The sequence below is a fragment of the Chiloscyllium plagiosum genome, chromosome 5, assembly GCF_004010195.1.
Source record: "Chiloscyllium plagiosum isolate BGI_BamShark_2017 chromosome 5, ASM401019v2, whole genome shotgun sequence".
In the NCBI taxonomy this organism is placed as follows: domain Eukaryota; kingdom Metazoa; phylum Chordata; class Chondrichthyes; order Orectolobiformes; family Hemiscylliidae; genus Chiloscyllium; species Chiloscyllium plagiosum.
In genome coordinates, this window is record NC_057714.1 from 95,531,957 (window position 1) to 95,549,965 (window position 18,009).

At 41.8% G+C, this 18,009-nt stretch overlaps 1 long non-coding RNA gene across 3 annotated transcripts in view; it reads right to left on the reverse strand.

The window, feature by feature from the left end:
- Nucleotides 1-18,009, reverse strand: part of LOC122550362 — a 73,882-nt gene that overhangs the window by 5,349 nt on the left and 50,524 nt on the right. The window contains exons 2-3 of one of the 3 annotated variants that reach the window (XR_006311824.1): nucleotides 10,114-10,260; nucleotides 3,448-3,525 (exon numbers count right to left, since the gene is read on the reverse strand). This is a non-coding gene — a long non-coding RNA (uncharacterized LOC122550362). Of the gene's footprint in view, nucleotides 1-3,447; nucleotides 3,526-10,113; nucleotides 10,261-15,239; nucleotides 15,306-18,009 lie in introns of those variants that run through there. The other 2 variants (XR_006311825.1, XR_006311823.1) reach the window with 2 other exon arrangements.

Genomic DNA, 18,009 nt, shown 5'->3' on the forward strand with positions numbered 1-18,009 from the left:
ATAAATGATTTGGATGCGAGCATAAGAGGCATAGTTAGTAAGTTTGCAGATGACACTAAAATTGGAGGTGTAATGGACAGCAAAGAAGGTTATCTCAGATTACAACAGGATCTTGATCAGGTGGGCCAATGGGCTGAGAAGTGACAGATGGAATTTAATTTCGATAAATGTGAGGTGCTGCATTTTGGGAAAGCAAATCTTAGCAGGACTTATACACTTAATGTTGCTGACCAAAGAGTTTGGAGTGCAGGTTTGTTGCTCGTTGAAAGTGGAGTCGCAGGTAGATAGGATAGTGAAGAAGGCATTTGGTATGCTTTCCTTTATTGGTCAGAGTATTGAGTACAGCAGTTGGGAGGTCATATTGCGGCTGTACAGGACATTGGTTAGGCCACTGTTGGAATATTGCATGCAATTCTGGTCTTCTTCCTATCAGAAAGATATTGTGAAACTTGAAAAGGTTCAAAAAAGATTTGCAAGGATATTGCCAGGGTTGGAGGATTTGAGCTATTGTGAGAGGCTAACTAGGTTGGGGCTGTTTTCCTTGGAGCATCGGAGGCTGAGGGGTGACCTTATAGAGGTTTACAAAATTATGGGGGGTATGGAGAGGATAAATAGCCAAAGTCCTTTCCCTGGGATCGGGGAGTCCAGAACTAGAGGTCATTGGTTTAGGGTGAGAGGGGAAAGATATAAAAGAGACCTAAGGGGCAACGTTTTCACGCAGAGGGTGGTATGTGTTTGGAATGAGCTGCCAGAGGATGTGGTAGAGTCAGGTACAATTGCAACATTGAAGAGGCATTTGGATGGGTATATGAATAGGAAGAGTTTGGAGGGATATGAGCCGGGTGCTGGCAGGTGTGACTAGATTGGGTTGGAATATCTGGTCGGCATGAACAGGTTGGACCGAAGGGTCTGTTTCCGTGCTGTACATCTCTATGACTCTATGACTCTATGACACCCATAACCCTCGCCACCCTCCTACCCACCCCCTCACACACACCCACATGCACATATACACATATCGATTTGTGGGGTGAATTTGTAATTGCAGAATTAAGTTTTATTTTGCTCAAAAATTGCATGAATCTATGTAAGATTCTGTAAATTTGTTGCTTACATTAGAATCAATCTGACTATTGTGGCACAGACAGCCTCACAGGGAGTTAACACCTTCAATACATTATCTGGGCTGACATGACACAAATTGTTAAAGTGCACTTGAGAATGTAACGTTTTTAAAAAGTTTTGCAATTTACATATGAAAGGCCTGATACCAGCATAGTCATTCTAAAAGATGAGAGAATTAACAAACAATTTGGGTCTTTTTCAACATATAATTTCCGTTACGTCACACTGGAAACGTTTGCTAAACATTCTGTGTCTTACGATCTTATACTCCACAACCTCTGAAAGCTAGTCCTTCCAAATAAACCTGTTGGACTCATAACCTGGTTGTGTGTGATTTTTAAGTCTTCACTAGGAATATCTTCAAAGCTGCTTTTTCACAGTCATTATACCTTCTTGTTTCCTAAATCCTTCCTCATTATTTCAATAGCTCCATGCTTCAATCATTATTGCTACAGGTGTGAGCATGTGTAATCATTCTTTATCTATCTCTTTTAACCTCTGCAGTCTTTGGCACAGTTAGCCATGCATTGATTCTTCAATAGATTTCCTCCATTGACCAGTTGGTAGGACTCCCATGTTAAGTTCAATACTTCCCTGATCAATTTTAATGGAAGAACCTCAGCACTAACTTTGCTTTCAGATAGCCTCTCTGATATGCTTCTGGTAACCAACAATCCTCAGTCATTTCACTTCTTCACTTCCACTTTGCTCCTTGGTAACACCAATGAAAGACATTTCCTCTCTCAAGGTTCTGAAATGTAATTTGAACCTTTTCACATCTTTTGAAACACACACCAGAAATCATGCCTGACTTTATCTGACAATTCCATGTTCTTAAACAAGGGACAAACTCCACGCTCAGTCTGCAATGCAGTGTAGGAGGTGTGCAGTGCTGAACCATGGTCATTATTAGGCTGTCTTCAGTCATGGGGTACAGTAGCTCAACTTCCAAAATCATTTTTACACCTTGTAAACCAGACCAACTATCCCCAACCACAGACCAGGCACTCTTCATATCTGTGATTCTCCCCATGTCCTGTCACACTCCCCACCATCCCTACGCCCTACCTCCACACCCATATCTTCTCATATTCCTCCTCTATGTTTCCCATGAATGCTCAATAGCATTTACTCATTAGGCACAGTGTTCAGGTGTGCAAGTACATGTAATAGCAATGGGTGCAGTTGAAAAATAAGAAGTATCTGTTACAAATAAAGTTCACAATCAAACTTCTGTCTTACATTGCAAATAAGACTATAGTATCAGATCAAAAAATGTTTAATGCCATAAAGAGCTAATCCTTAAAGAGTTGTCTCACCAATGAAGTCTCACCAGACTCGAAACATTAACTCTGTTTTCATCCCACAGATGCTGCCAGACCTGCTGAGTTTCTCCAGCATTTTGTTTTTTGTTTTTGTTTCAGATCTCCGGCATCTGCAATTCTTTGCTTTATTTCTTACATTTAAGTTAACAGAGCTAACTATTCCAGCAAGCTTTTGAATTAAGTAAAGCACTTATAATTTAAAAATATTAACTTTTGGCTACAGACCACACTCTCTCCCCACCTTAACCCAAAACAGAAAGTATAGAGGTTGCCTTAAAAGTCACCTATCAATCAATGGAATGGGTCAAATAATTACATCACTAAACATTCTCTTGCAAGACAAAGTAAAAACCTATCATTCAGATCTGAGTCAAAATTATGAAAGTATTACCATCAGATTGTTCCATAATTTTTATGTCTTACAGGAATTTCTCCATGTCAGAAGTACTGTTTTGCATGTCAGTGCTACCATTATACTGGACAACATACTGTTACAGCTGAAAATGTGTTGCTGGAAAAGCGCAGCAGGTCAGGCAGCATCCAAGGAACAGGAGAATCGACGTTTCGGGCATAAGCCCTTCTTCAGGAATGAGGAAAGTGTGTCCAGCAGGCGAAGATAAAAGGTAGGGAGGAGGGACTTGGGGGAGGGGCTTTGGAAATGCGATAGGTGGAGGGAGGTCAAGGTGAGGGTGATAGGCCGGAGTGGGGTGGGGGCAGAGAGGTCAGGAAGATGATTGCAGGTTAGGAAGGCGGTGCTGAGTTCAAGGGATTTGACTGAGACAAGGTGGGGGGAGGGGAAATGAGGAAACTGGAGAAATCTGAGTTCACCAAGGAACAGGAAAATCGACCTTTCGGGCATAAGCCCTTCTTCAGGAATGAGGAATGAGGAACAGGAACATACTGTTACAGGTCAAACTTATATAATCAATCACGAGATTAAAAGCACACATACAATTTCACATTCAACCGTGACATCTGAAGAACATTTAGCATGTACCGTTCAAGATGGTCCTAACTCCACAGCTGGTTTCCCCAAGTCGCCAAGGTTATGCATGTTCCAATGGGCTTCCAAAACCTGCACAGCACATGACAACAGCACAGGTTAGACATAGAACATAGAACATTACAACGCAGCACACAACCTTCAACCATCAAAGTCGCGCCGCCCTGTGAAACCAATCTGAAACTCATCTAACCTAAACTATTCCATTCTCATTCATATGCCTTTCCATTGACCGTTTAAATATTTGTAAATTTGGCGAGTCTATAACCATTGCAGGCAGTGCGTTCTTTACCCCTACTACTCTGAGTAAAGAAACTACCTCTGACATCTGTCCTGTATCTATCACCTTTCAATTTGAAGCTACCCCTCGTGCTAACCATCACCATCCTAGGAAAAAGGCTCTCACTGTCCACCCAATCTAACCCTCTGATTATTCTTATACGTCTCAATTACGTCACCTCTTAATCTTCTTCTCTCCAACAAAAGCAACCTCAAGTCCCTCAACCTTTCCTGTAAGAATTTCCCTCCACACCAGGCAACATCCTAGTAAATCTCCTCTGAACCCTTTCCAAAGCTTCCAGATCTTTCCTACAATGTGGTGACCAGAACTGTGCATAATACTCCAAGTGTAACCACACCAGAGTTTTGTACAGTTGCAGCATGACCTCATGGTTCTAAAACTTTATCCCTCTACTAATAAAAGACAATACACAGTATGCCTTCTTAACAGCCCTATCAACCTGAGTGGCAACTTTGAGGGATCTATGTACATGGACACCGAGAACTCTCTGCTCATCTGCACTACCAAGGATCTTACCACTCGCCCAGTACTCTGCATTCCTGTTATTCAATCCAAAGTGAATCACTTCATGCTTTTCTGCATTAAACTCCATTTTCCACCTCACAGCCCAGCTCTGCAGCCTATCTATGTCCCTTTGTAGTCTACAACATCCTTCGGCACTATCCACAACTCCACTGATCTTAGTGTCGTCCACAAATTTACTAACCCATTCTTCTGCACACTCACTTAGGTCATTTATAAAAATGACAAACAGTAGTGGACCCAAAACAGATCCTTGCAGTACACCACTAGCAACTGAATTCCAGGATGAACATTTCCCATCAACCGCCACCCTCCATCTTCTTTCAGCTCGCCAATTTCTGATCCAAACCACTAAATATTCTTTAATCCCATGCCTCTGTACTTTGTGCAGTAGCCTACCATGGGGTACCTTGTCAAATGCCTTACTGGAATCCATATACACCATATCATCGGCTTTCCCTTATCCACCTGTTTGGTCACCTTCTCAAAGAACTCAATAAGGTTTGTGAGGCACGACCTACTCTTCACAAACTGCGTTGACTATCCCTAATCAACATATTCCTATTGAGATGATTATAAATCCTATCTCTTATAACCTTTTCCAACACTTTACCTACAACTGAAGTAAGGCTCACTGGTCTATAATTACCAGGGTTGTGTCTACTCCCCTTCTTGAACAATTTGCTATCCTCCAGTCTTCTGGTGCTATTCCTGTAGATAATGATGACATAAAGATCAAAGCCAAAGTTCAGCAATGTTCTCCCTGGTTTCCCAGAGAATCCTAGGATAAATCCCATCCTGCCCAGGGGATTTATCTATTTTCATATCTTGCAGAATTTCTAGCAACTCCTCCTTGTGAACCTCAATCCCATCGAGCCTAGTAGCCTATTTCTCTTCAACAACATTGTCTTTCTACAGCGTGAATACTGATGAAAAATATTCATTTAGTGCTTTCCCTATCTCCTTGGACTCCACGAACAACTTCCCACTACTGCCCTTGATTGGCCTTAATTTTACTGTAATCATTCTTTTATTCCTTATATACCTATTGAAAGCTTTAGGGTTTTCCCTGAGCCTATCCGCCAACAACTTGCCATGTCCCCTCCTCGCTCATCTTACCTCTCTCTTTCTGTCTTTCCTGGCTACCTTGTAACTCTCACTCAGCCTAACTGAGCCTTCACATCTCATCCTCACATGAGCTTTCTTCTTCTTCCTCTTGCCAAGAGAATAAACTTCCTTAGTAAACCATGGCTCCTGCGTTGGACAACTTCCTCCCTGTCTGACATGTACATACTTATCAAAGACACACAGTAGCTGTTCGTTGAATAAGCTCCACATTTCTATTGTACCCATTCCCTGCAGTTTCCTTCCCTATTACATATAATCACATTGCATCCTAAATCTTCTCTAATTGCACCGTAATTGCCATTCTGCCAGCTGTACCTCTTGCCCTCCATTGTATACCTATCCCTTTCCATCGCTAAAGTAAACATAACTGAATTGTAGTCATTATCACCAAAGTGCTTAACCTACCTCCAAATCTAACACCTGGCCAGGTTCATTACCCAGTACCAAATCTAATGTAGCCTCGCCCCTTGTTGGCCTGTCTACATACTGTGTCAGAAAACCCTCCTGCACACAATAGTCAAAAACTGATCCATCTAATGTACTTGAACTATAGTATTCCTAGTCAATATTTGGGAAGTTAAAGTCCCCCATAACAACTACCCTGTCACCCTCATTCCTAACAAGAATCATCTTTGCTATCCTTTCCTCTAAATCTCTGGAACTATTCGGAAGCCTATAGCAAACTCCAAATAGGGTGACCTCTCCTTCCCTGTTTCTAATCTCAGCCCATATGACCTCAGTTGATGAGTCCTCCAACATCCTTTCTGCAGCTTTAATACTGTCCTTGACTAACAATGCCACACCCCCACCTCTTTTACCATTTTCTCTGTTCTTACTGCAATCCAGGAACCTGCAACAACTATTCCTGTCCCTGCTCTACCCATGTCTCTGAAATGGCTACAACATCGAACTCCCAGGTACCGACACATATCGTTCACCCACCTTATTCCGGTGGACAATGCAAATTTCTTGTGATCATTACAATGGAAACCCCATTGTCATCAACATGTACATTTTACACCAGAGTCCTTATCTGAAAAGGCCAGACAAAAGTCACTTGGAGTCAAGAATGCCAAGGATATTGGTCCTTGTAGGCAAGCAAAATGATATTTTCATGAATCCTGACTGGATTCCTTTCTCAACTGGGAGATGACAACCTGACACATGCTATCAGGTTCCACATGTACATGGAGAGCAGTAAGCTCTGCATTTCCATCATCTTTCTCAACCATTCCACGGTATCTACTTTGTCAGGCTACTATCCAAAATCCAGTGTAGAATGGATTATAATTCTTCTGGTTGAACACCTATACATCTTCAATAGCTTTGTCACAAATTCCACCCAATTATTTCAAGTTGTAGCCGGCCAGTTGCCATCTCATGTGCTATTTGGTGATCATCTATGATCATATTAAATGACAAAGTAGGCTGGATGGGTTGAATGGCCTTCTCTTCTTATTTGACCCGGAGCTTCCAATCGCATTTGTTCTCCAACAGCCAGTTTGTCTACTTTTCTTTCTGTAACATAGTTGGCTTCTATTCTAGCCTTCTTGCGGTTGGAACCCTTAATTTAGCTTATTGTAATGATAGTGCCATATAAGCAAAAGTTGTTGCTGTTAGGTTCTGTTATATAGAACATAGAACCTTCCAGCGCAGTACAGGCCCTCGATGTTGCGCCGGCCTGTGGAACCAATCTGAAGCCCATCTGACCTACACTATTCCATTCTTGCCCATATACCTATCTAGTGACCATTTAAATGCCCTTAAAGTTGGCGAGTCTATTACTGTTGCAGGCAGTGCATTCACATCCCTACTACTTTCTGAGTAAAGAAACTACCTCTGACATCTGTCCTATATCTATCACCCTCAATTTAAAGCTATGTCTCCTCTTGCTAGCCATTGTCATCCAAGGAAAAAGGCTCTCACTGTCCACCATATCTAACCCTCTGATTATCTTATGTATCTCAATTAAGTCACCTCTCAACCTTCTTCTCTCGAATGAAAACAGTGTCAAGTCCCTCATGTTTTCCTCGTAAGACCTTCCCTCCATACCAGGCAAAATCCGAGTAAATCTCCTCTGAACCCTTTCTAAAGCTTCCACATCCTTCCTATAATGTGGTAACCAGAACTGTATGCAATACTCCAAATGTGGTCGCACCAGAGTTTTGTCCAGCTGCAGCATGATCTCATGGTTCTGAAATTCAATCCCTCTGCCAATAAAAGCTAACACACCGTATGCCTTCTTAACAACCCAATCAACCCGGGTGGCAACTTTCAAAGATCTATGTACCTGGACACTGAGATCTCTCTGCTCATCTATACTACCAAGAATCTTACCATTAGCCCAGTACAGAGGAACCGCGATTATCCAATGAGATGGGCAGGCACTATTTCATTTGGATAATTGATTATTCGGTTAATTGATTTCCTCCAGAGGCTCGGAGTTTTCTGTGAAGTCTGTACCCTGTTCAGGAGACTGGGCTGCAGCACACCGTACACGAGCCCGTGCTCAGTGCCTGCTCCCCAACCCTGCTCCCAACCCCTGCCCGCACCCTCCAATCCTGCCCATGTCCCTAACCACATCTGCACCCACCAATACTGTCCACCCACACCCTGCCTCCAATTCCTTTCCCCGGCTAACCCGCATTCCCCCTCTCCGGGGCAGCTGGTCTGGACACCTGGACACCTGGACACCAACAGTAAGACTGCTACTGCCTTTGTGGGGTAAGTTTCCAAATAGCGCACACGCACATACGCACACCGACACACACACACCAACACACACACACACACCGACACACACAAACCGACACACACACACATACACACACACACACACAGCTTTTTAACGACAACATTTTGACAGTTTCCACCTCTGCCCTGTATCGGACAATATTGGAGAGATTATCTGGGGAAGGGGGGTTTAGGATTCACCCCTACATAGAACTCCACGGAAAGTGTTGGGGAGGGGAGGGTGGGCGGAGAAAGAGAGAGGGGGGAGGGAGGTCAGTCATTTAGAGACGGTGCCTGGACTGTGCTCGGCAGCATTTCAGTGAGCCGAGTTCATTGTACCTGTCAACAAAAGATGCAATCAGGATTGAAACAGCTCTTTGATGTAATGTTTCTATTGGGATCTTGAGAGCCCCTTCGGATAATTCGAAATTCGGATAATTGATATTCTGATAATTGAGATTCCTCTGTACTCATTATTCCTGTTGCTCATTCCAAAGTGAATTACCTCACACTTTTCTGCATGAAACTCTATTTGCCACCTCTCAGCACAGCTATCTATGTCTCTTTGTAACCTACATACATAACATAAATGTAAATGAGAGAATCGACAGCATGAACATTTCTCCTAAAGTTCCACATCCATCAATGCAGCACATGTGAAAACTACAGCTGATAATTAACAAATGCTTTCTGGTATGACCCAAATACTCTGCAACTGTACTTTAAATAAGTCATAGAATCATAGAACTTTGCAATACAAAAGGAGACTATTCAAGCCATCATGTCTATACCAGCTCCCAAAAATTTACCCAACTGGCCTCATTTCTCAGCCTTATCTCCATAGCCTGATATGTTCATCACTTTCAGATAAATAGGCAACTCTCTTTTGAAACCTCCTAGGGAATCCATGTCCACCACTCTCCCAGGCAGCACATTCCAAATCCTAACAACTCTCTCCGAGTAAAGACATTTCACCTCATCTCACTCCTAGCTGGTAATCTTGCTTGCAAATCTTTCATAATTAAGATGAAGGACCAATCTTCCAGTCTTCTGTTGTCTTGAGACTCTGTTGGAATTGTCCTGAAAGTTTAAACTTCCAATGGTCAATGATCTGGCATCTGGAACCTGCTGATAAAGTCCCCAACTCTGATTTATGGTTGGAGACTTCACAGGGCTCTGACTCACTGACTCACTGAAGAAGGGCTTATGCCCGAAACGTCGATTCTCCTGTTCCCTGGATGCTGCCTGACCTGCTGCGCTTTTCCAGCAACACATTTCCAGCTCTGACTCACTTACCCAGTCCAAGTTAGGGGAATTAAAACCTGCTCTCACACTTGGGCAACAACTAATGTAAATCTTCTCTAGTCACCACACTGATCCATCTGACACATGACACATCTTATCATTTATCAGCACACCCACTCGACACAGTATTCCTTTATCCAGCTGTCAATTGTACCCGCTTACCCACCTGCCTTCTGTGCAGCAGCAGCCCCCTGGCATTCTACCCACTTCAGGCAACTGGTTTGTATATTTCCTCCCCCATCAGGCACTTAACTTGCCATCCATTTGGCACGGCACAATGGCACAGTGGTTAGCACTGCTGCCTCACAGCACCAGAGACCTGGGTTCAATTCCCGCCTCGGGCAAATGTCTGTGTGGATTTTGCACATTTTCCCTGTGTCTGCTCCGGTTTCCTCCCACAGTCCAAAGATATGCAGGTTTGGTGAATTGGCCATGCTAAATTGCCCGTAGTGTAAGGTGAAGGGGTAAATATAAGGAAATGGGTCTGGGTGGGTTGCTCTTCGGAGGGTCGGTGTGGACTTGCTGGGCCAAAGGGCCTGTTTCCACACTGTAAGTAATCTATCTAATCACTTGTACTCCTCATTCACCTGCCACCTTACACCCTCACACATTTGGCACCCTGGCCTTCTTGCACTTAACACCCTATCCTGTCACTTGCTTTACACGCGTACCATCTTTCAGCAGTTGGCAAAGTGGCTTTGGGACCTTTCAACTTGGAATAGGGCAGTCATTGTCATAAAGTGTAAGTGTAGTACAGCGATGATCAGCTCTTCTTCAATTATGAATGTTCCTGCCTCACACCTACAGCTGGAAAACCTCTGTAAATATAAATAAGGAATGTTACGCCTGATCTGCATCAGAAATAGGGATTCCAACCCAGATCAGTAGGTTCATGTCTATATAACAAAACAGATAAAGTTTTACTTTCATCACAAAAATACTTTAATTTGCATGTTAAAGACAGCCACGCAAGAATAGGTTGTTGATCAATTCAATTTCTGGTGTCTTCACGTGTCAACAAATGTTGTAAACATTTCAAAAGCAAATGAAGGACTGTGAAAAAAAGATTTATAATCTTTATATAAAGATAATTTTGTGAGGTGAATTTTACCACAGATACGTATTTCTTTTTCTTTCTTTGTTCACAGAAAGTGGCCGTCGTTATCTAGGCCAGCATTTATTGCCCATTCCTAATTGCCCAGAGGGCAGTTAACAGTTATCCATATTTCTGGGGTCTGGAGTCACGTGTAGGCCAAGACGAGATAGGGATGGCAGTTTCCTTCCCTAACGGACATTAGTGAACCAGATGGGTTTTTCCAACAAATGATATTGGATGCATGGTTACCATTAGAATCTTAATTCCAGACCTTTTTCTGCTGTTGTGCGACTTGAACCTGAATCCCAGGGATATTATCTGGGTCTCTGGATTAACAGTCCAGTGATAATACCACTAGGAATGTGACTAATTTCCATGAAGGTTTTCTTTAAACCAAGGTCACAGTCCTGGTGAATCAATGATCATCCTCCAACATTGAGCAGAAAACAAATGGTTCTAGACCCTTGAGGTGTAGTTTGTACTGAGGTGGTTTATAACAGGTGAGTTTACATTGAAGGCCATTAGCTTGCTTGCAGTTCAGTGTTATCAATGATTAATTTCGGTTTAAAAAATCTAGAGACTAAAAATGCTTAAGATAGTTCAGAGGCTGAGAGCAGAAACAAGATTAGATTTGTTTTCTTAAAGTTGTTCAGGGAGAATGCATTTTACTCAATAGAAAAGTTTAGTTTGTGCAGGAGAGTTCGGTTAGAAACCTTCAGATTATTAGAAGCTGAGAAAATTTAAGCTTTTGATATTTTGTTCACATTAATGCATGAAGATTCTATATTTCACATAAATGAAACTAGGGAGAATTTCTAAGCCAAACCTAAATATTGTTATAGAAGAATAATATCTCTGAACTTTGATCTCTGCAAATTGATGGCAGTGGGATATAACATGAAAACATTGTTTTGCTCTATGTTTTAAAACTTTTTAAAAACTATCTTCTATAACTAGATTGCATGCTTTTCTTTTTGTTTTCTTCTTCTGTGTAATAAGATTTTGTCCTGTTGTTTAAGAAACTCTGCAGCCCCATGTGAATATGTTACAGTGACTGGCCACAGTGTTAACTAAAAATAAAAAAAAGTGTCTTGAGCTACATGTCACTTTGGGATCTGACTTGTCAATTAGTGCCATCAGTTGGGATCATAACAGTAGTCAGTGAATTTAACTGATTTCTCATGTACAAAACATTACATCAATGATGTCCTTCGTGAAAAAAATTTAATTAGACTGACAAATGAATTATCCATTATATTGTTAAGTTTCCAAGTTCTTGGAAATTGTTTTAGTCTTAAGCACTTTGGAACATTTGTCATTGAACACTTCCATCAGGGTGTTCTGCAACCCTAACCTCAAAAACATGTGAATCATTTTCTTCATACAGAAATGACTTGAACAGATGTTATTATAGAAGGACATTAGGTTAATTAATCTCCCATGGATCTGTCTCCTATTCTATTTTTCAGTAACCACCATCAGGGAGGTTCAACACCAATTGTACAGAAAGCTGAAATATGGCACTAACCTTCTGACATCTCTCTCACTGATATTTAATAAACATTGCTGAGGCATGGGATTCCATCAGTTTTGTTCAATAAGACAAATTGCCAAAGACAAAAAATATCTCATGTATAGTGCGTATTTCATACTGAATAAGGAAAATAATCTACCACAGAAATAGAATGCTAAACAATTAATTGTGATAATATCACCCAGGAAAAGGTATTTGAACTGAAGGGGCAATAAGACCAAAAGATAGAGGAGCACTATTAGGCCATTCAGTCCAGGCAATCTGTTTTGCCATTTGATCATGGCTGAAATGTTTCTCAACCCCATTTCCTGCCTTCTCCCTATAGCCCTTGATAGGCCATTTTGAATTAATAATCATAGAGTCATAGAGATATACGGCATGGAAACAGACGCTTCAGTCCAATTTGTCCATGCCGACCAAATATCCTAACCTAATCCAGTCCCATTTGTCAGCACTTGGCCAATATCCCTCCAAACCCTTTCTATTGATATACCCATCCAGATGCCTTTAAATGTTGCGATTGTACCAGCCTCCACCTCTTCCTCTGACAGCTCATTCCATACAGATATCACCCGTGCTGTGAAAAAGGTGTCCATTAGGTCCCTTTTATATATTTCCTCTCTCAGCCTATATCTATGCCCTCAACTTCTCAATTCCTCTACCCCAGGGAATAGACCCTATCCATGTCCCTCATGATTTTATAAACCTCAATAAGATCACCCCTCAGCCTCCAACACTCTAGGGAAAGCAGCCCCAGCGTATTCAGCCTCTCCTTGTGGCTCAAACCCATCAACCCTATCAATATCCCTGTAAATCTTTATTTTACTTTTCATAACCCTATACCTTTGGACCTTACTCATGATGCTAACTGGTGCTGAAGTATGTGAAAGCCGTCGCTAAATGTACCTCTGCCAACACTGCAACACAACACATTGAAGGACAGGAATATGCTGTTGTTAAAGAGTGGAGATTACAATTGCAACACGGTGTGCAAGACAGCTGACATAGCAACAACTGCAGAGTCCTGATATTAACTCCATTGTTATTGATTTGCTCAGTGTCTTAGTTAAAGTAATACTTGGGTATCTATCAGGCTTCATTCTGTATGGGAACTACAGTCCCCACAAGCTCAAACCATCACCATCCGTTTATAGAGCCTGAAGTGGAGTTCTCATCATCCTGGGATTTGTCTTGTGTGTGCACTCTCTCAGTGACTCTTACATCAAGTTGGCGATACTGAAATGTTGGCAACATAGAATCACAGAAAACAGGGGCAGAAGTAGACAGTTCAGCCTTTTGAGCTTGCTCCACTAACCAATACGGCTATGTTTGATCATTTAATTCAGTCCCCTGTTCCTGCTTTTCCCCCAACACTAGCTGCTCTGGTGCCTCTCCCCTGTGCTCAAACCTTTTAAAATTGGGTGTTGACAAAAATGGGTTGCTACATCACTCAGATCATTCTTCATGCCTATGGGTTTTGTCTCCCAAACTCATCCCGAGAACCCACCCCCATGCGGGATTTCTATGTAGCATGAAAGCCTTGTGCTCCCAGGTCATTGCCACAAAGGTAACATCAGGCAGACTTGAAGATTTAAGCATCATTTAATAAGCTGTTTAAAAAAGCATGCAGAAAATTTCAGGCCCGCACTTTGTGTTACAAACATGATATTGTTGTGGTTCTGTTTGCCGAGCTGGGAATTTGTGTTGCAGACATTTCGTCCCGTGCCTAGGTAACATCCTCAGTGCTTGGGAGCCTCTTGTGAAGCGCTTCTGTGTTGTTTCCTCCAGCATTTATAGTGGTTTGTCTCTGCAGACAAGCCAAACAGAGAACAGCCTGGGAATCCCTAGAGGCATGGCACTCATCCACAGATTTTATCAACAAACACATCGACCTGGACCCAATATACCGGCCACTGCAGCGGACAGCTAGAACTGACAACCGGAAGCAGCAGAGACAAACCACTATAAATACTGAGGAAACACCACAGAAGCACTCCACCAAGGCAGGGGATGAAACGTCTGCAACACAAATTCCCAGCTCAGTGAACAGAACCACAACAACGAGCACCCGAGCTACAAATCTTCTCACAAACTTTTAACAAACATGATATCCCATGAACTTCAACAGTGTTGGAAAGTACAACATGCTGAGTTCCAAAAGAAGGCCTTGGGTTATGTGGGCTGACTCTCCAGTTCTGATGCTTTTAACAGCACCACATCATTAACTCTCAGAAGTATTGCCGTGATGAGTTTGTTTGCAGCATCAAGAGTCCAGAAGCAGCATAAATGATCCAATTATAAGGTCAGCAACAATGTACTGCCTGTTGGTGGGTCTGAATTTCCCATTACTTTCCTTCTTAACTAACAGAAAATAAATTACAAATATATCCTAGTTTGTGGAGTGCAGTTACGAGCTCTGTGCCCAGATGTTTTCTTTCACATGTTACACCAGCATTACCTTTTGGGCTATTACAATATTTTGCTGACTGCCTCACTGAGTGACAGGTTTGAGCTCACGGACATATGCTTGTGCAGGAGAGAAGCAGCAGAGCAGCTCACGTTGCCAACTCTTCAGTATTGTCAGCTTGAGGTAAGAGTCACTGAGAGAGTACACACACAAAACAAATCCCAAGATGATGAGAACTCAACTTCAGGCTCTGTAGACTAGCTGAGAAGTATTGAGCCTCTCAGGTCTTGCGTTCCTACGCAGAATAAAACCTGACAGGCACCCAAGGACTACTTTAACTAACTTTAATCTTGAATACCGAGCAAATCAATAACAAAGGAATGGATATTATGTCTCTGCAGTTCTGTGAAATGACAGTTCGACATGGTGCATATCACCGATTAGAAAATAATTAAGTGTGCATTATCTGTTATGAATTTTCTACTAATGTGTGTTGAAGCTGCAAGCTGTACTTTGTCATGCATCAATAATATGACATTTGGTAACAAATGCTGACAATAAAAGGAAGCCAAAGGGAACAGGAGCACTTTGTAATTTTTTAGCATATACGTTACCACAAATAACAGCTATTTTGGAGCAATAGAAACTCAATGTTTGGATAACCTTTAGGAAATTGAACATTTTCTTCCCCATCTTCAGCTTTCGAATTACACAGTTGCAAGACTGTCTCAAAAATAATTGCCATTTCTCCTAAAATTACCGAAACATTTCCAGCGAAGAATTCCTTCGGCCAAACTCATCAAGTAAACGAATCATCCAGTTTATTTACGTGAGCCTGTGGGCGGCGAGATGATTAGGTATATCCACTTTGCCAACTGCTAAGTAATACCTGGCAATTCAAATGGGTAATAATATAATATGGTGGTCTCCTAACTGCAGCAGGCAACAACAGGCTTGCTTTGACTTGCAGGGGCTGGCACCAAAGAAGCCATAGGTCTCAAAATAGGGAGTCAAAACGCTGCCTTCTTAACTTCAAGGTTATAACAACCATAGGATATTTTGGAGAGTCTTAGGAAGTTCTATGAAGTCGTAGTTGGAGACAGAAAGGTATGTCCTCCCAAGGACAAAGGAGGGAATTTATACACAGAGCTAGAGGAAATCGCTGATGTCCTTAATGAGTACTTTGCATCAATATTCACCAAGGAGAATGACATGGATAGTGGTAAGATTAGGGAGTGGGCATGGTGATATTGTAGAGCATGTGTGTATGAAGAATAAGGAGATATTGGGTGTCTTGAAAGGTATTAAGGTAGATAAGTTCCCAGAGATTAATGGGATCTATCCCAGGATACTGAATGAGGCAATGGAGGAGATTGCTGGGACTTTGACAGAGATTTTTGCATCATCTTTAGCCACAGGCGAGGTCCTAGAAGATTGGAGAATAACCAATGTTGTTCCTTTGCTTAACAAGGGCAACAGGGATGGCCCAGGAAATTATAGGCAAGTGAGCCTTACATCAGTAGTCGGGAAGGTATTGGAGAAGATTCTTAGTGAAAGGATTTACTCACTTTTGGAGAAGAATTGACTTGTTAGAGACAGTCAGTATGGGTTTATGCAATCGAGGCTATATCTCACAATCTTGATCAGGACCTGACCCACTACATCAACTTTCCTGTTCCTCCAATGTTGTCTGACCTGCTGTGATTTTCCAGCTCCACATTTGATCAACTCTGACTTCTAGCATCTGCAGTCTTTACTATCTCCAATCATTAGTTGAGCATTCTTTTAAAATTAATCCCAAATTTTCATTGAATTCAAATTTCAATGCCTGCCACAGTGGGATTTGAACACACATTCGAGAGCACTGAGCTGGGGCTCTGGACGATTAAACCACATTACCACTATACCACCACCTCCCCCATACAGTATGGAGTTGCTTATGTATATAACTTATCTTATTTATATACAACACATATTTTGTTAGCTAAGATAACAGCTTCTTCTGCTTAGACATATTTATGGCTCATCCTTCTTCACAAGCTACTGGAAAGTCCGAGACAAGCACAGGAGAAAGGATTGGTGACTGTCTTCTACTAAGGTATCTAACCTTATCAACACTATTGCACTTTATCGTACTTTGAGACAAAGGAAAACTTTGCCAAATCAGACATGGGGTATCTTGAAACGTGATAGTAGCAATAATGCATCAGAACTTCCTTGGTTCCTTCTCTGTTTGTGTGAGAGCAGTGACATTCGGATCCAACAAGTGCTGATTGACCCCGCTGGAATTTGAAGGGAGTGATCTTGAATATAATGAAGAGGGCAGCTGACACCAGCAAAAGCACATTCCCTTCCTCAAATCCTCTCCAATGCTGGGTTGAAAAGAAACTGCATTTTTTTCTTAAATAGCTGAAAGAGAACAGTTGGAGCATTTTCTAGTTAATCCATTGGTAGGTTGGTGGTCCTTCCCTGGACCAGTCCAGATGTTCTTTGCTACTGCGGACATTACACGGGCTGAAAGCTTGGTAACTACCTAAGATAAAGAAATGGGAGCATAATTCTTTTCACCAGGTCAAAGACCGATGGGGAGGATGTGTGATTTCAGTTGGTGGTGGGGTTAAATGTTTATATCCACTTTAACTCACTGTTTTAACGACTGCATTGGTTACTGCTCATTACAATATATTAAACCTCACATCCCCAACAGCAAACCTACCTTCACCCACCACTGGCCCCTCGCTTCAGTCAGTAAAATTGAGGTTTCAAAAATTATTTCAACATCAATGATGAATTTAAGGAGGTTACGAACTGAATTTTTCATTCAAGATAGTTACTTCAGTTTTGCTTGGAAGTTGAGCAGAGACGCAGTGAGATCTGATCCATCTGGGTTGCAAACTCAGTAAGATTTCCTCGAGTATGGCTGCGTCATTATAAACTTACATCATTGGACAATAGGCTAAATTATCCTGAAAATGTCTGTTTATTTCACCATCAACGTTTATAAGCCAGCTCCCTCAAAGGCTTCATGACACTAAGTCAAAATGGCAGGATGTCAGGTTTACTGATCCTTAAAGAACATTTTCAGTCAAAATATTGCCGTGTAAGAGTTATGATGAGCATATTTATGCAAGCCAGCTAGGTTAGGACAATAAATGAAAACGAAGAACATCAATAAGCACACTGGCTTTAAACAATAAACCGGAACATTTGTGAATGCTTTTGAACTCACCCAGTGCTGGCAGCTGGTTAAATAAAAGATTGTGCATTTTACTGAAGAACATAAATATCAATTAGAAAATCAAAGGTCAGAGGGATTAAATGTGGTCCCTTACTTTACTGCTGCTTTGCTGCATTCCCTAATGTATCGGGTTATTGATACAGATGTGCCCAGCCGGTAATCTGAAATGAGATTGCAGAGATTCCCCATGGCCACCTGAAAAACCATGAGTCTTAAGTGGTCCATGCAGATGGTTGTGATATATCTGTATTTAATGCAATTGCTGGCCCTGCTTGTCTGTTCAGTTCAATGC